Source organism: Oncorhynchus keta, chromosome 2 (assembly GCF_023373465.1).
Source record: "Oncorhynchus keta strain PuntledgeMale-10-30-2019 chromosome 2, Oket_V2, whole genome shotgun sequence".
Classification (NCBI taxonomy): Eukaryota; Metazoa; Chordata; class Actinopteri; order Salmoniformes; family Salmonidae; genus Oncorhynchus; species Oncorhynchus keta.
In genome coordinates this window covers 81,447,302-81,451,573 of record NC_068422.1, presented here as the reverse complement: position 1 = coordinate 81,451,573, position 4,272 = coordinate 81,447,302, and positions in this window count along the sequence as shown.

Below are 4,272 nucleotides of genomic sequence, written 5' to 3'. Positions count from 1 at the left end.
AGGAGTTGGCCTATTGGCCGCATGGCAAAGGTGAGGGCGGGACATAGCGCACCAAAATCTATGTAAACTAACCTGATTGGTTTAGCATGTTTGGCGGAAGTAGTAGCAAATAAGAATCCGGCTGTTCACACACCTTTGAAGTAGTACAGCACCTAACGCCTCTATCACACCGACAGAGTACTTGCGATTTGGCACACCAGAAGTAAGGCTACATTCAAAACCAAATCAAACGTTATTTGTCACGTGCTTGGCAAACAACAGCTGTAGACTAACAGTGAAATGCTTACTTACGCTCCCTTCCCAACAATGTAGAGAAAACAGAAAAATAATAACGAAGAATACATAAACAATGAGTAATGATAACTTGTGGGGTACCAGTTCCGAGTCGATGTGCAGGGGCACGAGGTGATTGAGATAGATATGTGCTTATAGGTAGGGATAAAGTGACTTGAAAATATAATAAACAATAGCAGCAGCATATGTGATGAGTCAAATGCAGTCTCTCAAAGGGGGTCAATGCAGATAGTCTGGGTAGTTATTTGGTTAACTATTTAGCAGTCTTATGGTATTGGGGTAGAAGCTGTTCAGGGTCCTGTTGGTTCCAGACTTGGTGCATCAGTACTTTGCCTTTGCAGCATTGCTTTGCACAGGCAGTTGCAATGCATTCTATGTTCTGTGTGGTGCATAGGTTGGATATATCCAAGGTGTGCATCACATTGTATGTGTAGACTTAACAGAAATAGTAGCAAAATGGCAATGTTTAACTTTTGTTGAACGCATATCCAGTAAAAATGTTGGATTACATAATGAACAAGTTTGACTGCAGAATTTATTACCCAGCATTGATGCAATGATGGTGTCTGTCCATGTTTTTAAAAGAATATAGGAATTTTAGCTTTTCTTGTGCCAAGTTTGAAAGTGAAACTCTGTTCCACCACCTAATACAGAAAATACATGTATGTCCCTGGCTGGTAATGACTAACCATCAGCAGGTTTGTCAAGCTCCTATTTATTTGCTACATAATCAAATAACATTGTATTTGTCACATGCGCCGAATAGAACCGGTGTAGACTTTACTGTGAAATCCTTACGAGCCCTTTCCCAACAATGCAGACTTAAAAAGTAAGACAAATTTACAATTTTAAGGAAATAGTAACAAGATAAAATAGCAATAATGAGACTGAATACAAGGAGTACCGGTACCAAGTCAATGTGCAGGGGTACGAGGTAGTATGTACAGTTGAAGTCGGAAGTTTACATACACTTTAGCCAAATGCATTTAAACTCCATTTTTCATAATTCCTGACATTTAATCCTAGTAACAATTCCCTGTCTTAGGTCAGTTAGGATCACCACTTTATTTTAAGAATGTGAAATGTCAGAATAATGGTAGAGAGAATTATTTATTTCAGCTTTTATTTCAATTGAATTCATTTAACATTTACATTTAAGTCATTTAGCAGACGCTCTTATCCAGAGCGACTTACAAATTGGTGCATTCACCTTATGACATCCAGTGGAACAGTCACTTTACAATAGTGCATCTAAATCTTAAAGGGGGGGGGGGGTGAGTGAGAAGGATTACTTATCCTATCCTAGGTATTCCTTAAAGAGGTGGGGTTTCAGGTGTCTCCGGAAGGTGGTGTTTGACTCCGCTGTCCTGGCGTCGTGAGGGAGTTTGTTCCACCATTGGGGGGCCAGAGCAGCGAACAGTTTAGACTGGGCTGAGCGGGAACTGTACTTCCTCAGTGGTAGGGAGGCGAGCAGGCCAGAGGTGGATGAACGCAGTGCCCTTGTTTGGGTGTAGGGCCTGATCAGAGCCTGGAGGTACTGAGGTGCCGTTCCCCTCACAGCTCCGTAGGCAAGCACCATGGTCTTGTAGCGGATGCGAGCTTCAACTGGAAGCCAGTGGAGAGAGCGGAGGAGCGGGGTGACGTGAGAGAACTTGGGAAGGTTGAACACCAGACGGGCTGCGGCGTTCTGGATGAGTTGTAGGGGTTTAATGGCACAGGCAGGGAGCCCAGCCAACAGCGAGTTGCAGTAATCCAGACGGAAGATGACAAGTGCCTGGATTAGGACCTGCGCCGCTTCCTGTGTGAGGCAGGGTCGTACTCTGCGGATGTTGTAGAGCATGAACCTACAGGAACGGGCCACCGCCTTGATGTTAGTTGAGAACGACAGGGTGTTGTCCAGGATCACGCCAAGGTTCTTAGCGCTCTGGGAGGAGGACACAATGGAGTTGTCAACCGTGATGGCGAGATCATGGACTGGGCAGTCCTTCCCCGGGAGGAAGAGCAGCTCCGTCTTGCCGAGGTTCAGCTTGAGGTGGTGATCCGTCATCCACACTGATATGTCTGCCAGACATGCAGAGATGCGATTCGCCACCTGGTCATCAGAAGGGGGAAAGGAGAAGATTCATTGTGTGTCGTCTGCATAGCAATGATAGGAGAGACCATGTGAGGTTATGACAGAGCCAAGTGACTTGGTGTATAGCGAGAATAGGAGAGGGCCTAGAACAGAGCCCTGGGGGACACCAGTGGTGAGAGCGCGTGGTGAGGAGAAGGATTCTCGCCACGCCACCTGGTAGGAGCGACCTGTCAGGTAGGACGCAATCCAAGCGTGGGCCGCGCCGGAGATGCCCAACTCGGAGAGGGTGGAGAGGAGGATCTGATGGTTCACAGTATCGAAGGCAGCCGATAGGTCTAGAAGGATGAGAGCAGAGGAGAGAGAGTTAGCTTTAGCGGTGCGGAGCGCCTCCGTGATACAGAGAAGAGCAGTCTCAGTTGAATGACTAGTCTTGAAACCTGACTGATTTGGATCAAGAAGGTCATTCTGAGAGAGATAGCGGGAGAGCTGGCCAAGGACGGCACGTTCAAGAGTTTTGGAGAGAAAAGAAAGAAGGGATACTGGTCTGTAGTTGTTGACATCGGAGGGATCGAGTGTAGGTTTTTTCAGAAGGGGTGCAACTCTCGCTCTCTTTAAGACGGAAGGGACGTAGCTAGCGGTCAGGGATGAGTTGATGAGCGAGGTGAGGTAAGGGAGAAGGTCTCCGGAAATGGTCTGGAGAAGAGAGGAGGGGATAGGGTCAAGCGGGCAGGTTGTTGGGCGGCCGGCCGTCACAAGACGCGAGAGAGAGAGGGGAGAAAGAGGTCAGAGCACAGGGTAGGGCAGTGTGAGCAGAACCAGCGGTGTCGTTTGACTTAGCAAACGAGGATCGGATGTCGTCGACCTTCTTTTCAAAATGGTTGACGAGGTCATCTGCAGAGAGGGGGGAGGGGGAGGAGGATTCAGGAGGGAGGAGAAGGTGGCAAAGAGCTTCCTAGGGTTAGAGGCAGAAGCTTGGAATTTAGAGTGGTAGAAAGTGGCTTTAGCAGCAGAGACAGAAGAGGAAAATGTAGAGAGGAGGGAGCGAAAGGATGCCAGGTCCGCAGGGAGGCGAGTTTTCCTCCATTTCCGCTCGGCTGCCCGGAGCCCTGTTCTGTGAGCTCGCAATGAGTCGTCGAGCCACGGAGCGGGAGGGGAGGACCGAGCCGGCCTGGAGGATAGGGGGCATAGAGAGTCAAAGGATGCAGAAAGGGAGGAGAGGAGGGTTGAGGAGGCAGAATCAGGAGATAGGTTGGAGAAGGTTTGAGCAGAGGGAAGAGATGATAGGATGGAAGAGGAGAGAGTAGCGGGGGAGAGAGAGCGAAGGTTGGGACGGCGCGATACCATCCGAGTAGGGGCAGTGTGGGAAGTGTTGGATGAGAGCGAGAGGGAAAAGGATACAAGGTAGTGGTCGGAGACTTGGAGGGGAGTTGCAATGAGGTTAGTGGAAGAACAGCATCTAGTAAAGATGAGGTCGAGCGTATTGCCTGCCTTGTGAGTAGGGGGAAGGTGAGAGGGTGAGGTCAAAAGAGGAGAGGAGTGGAAAGAAGGAGGCAGAGAGGAATGAGTCAAAGGTAGACGTGGGGAGGTTAAAGTCGCCCAGAACTGTGAGAGGTGAGCCGTCCTCAGGAAAGGAGCTTATCAAGGCATCAAGCTCATTGATGAACTCTCCGAGGGAACCTGGAGGGCGATAAATGATAAGGATGTTAAGCTTGAAAGGGCTGGTAACTGTGACAGCATGGAATTCAAAGGAGGCGATAGACAGATGGGTAAGGGGAGAAAGAGAGAATGACCACTTGGGAGAGATGAGGATCCCGGTGCCACCACCCCGCTGACCAGAAGCTCTCGGGGTGTGCGAGAACACGTGGGCGGACGAAGAGAGAGCAGTAGGAGTGGCAGTGTTATCT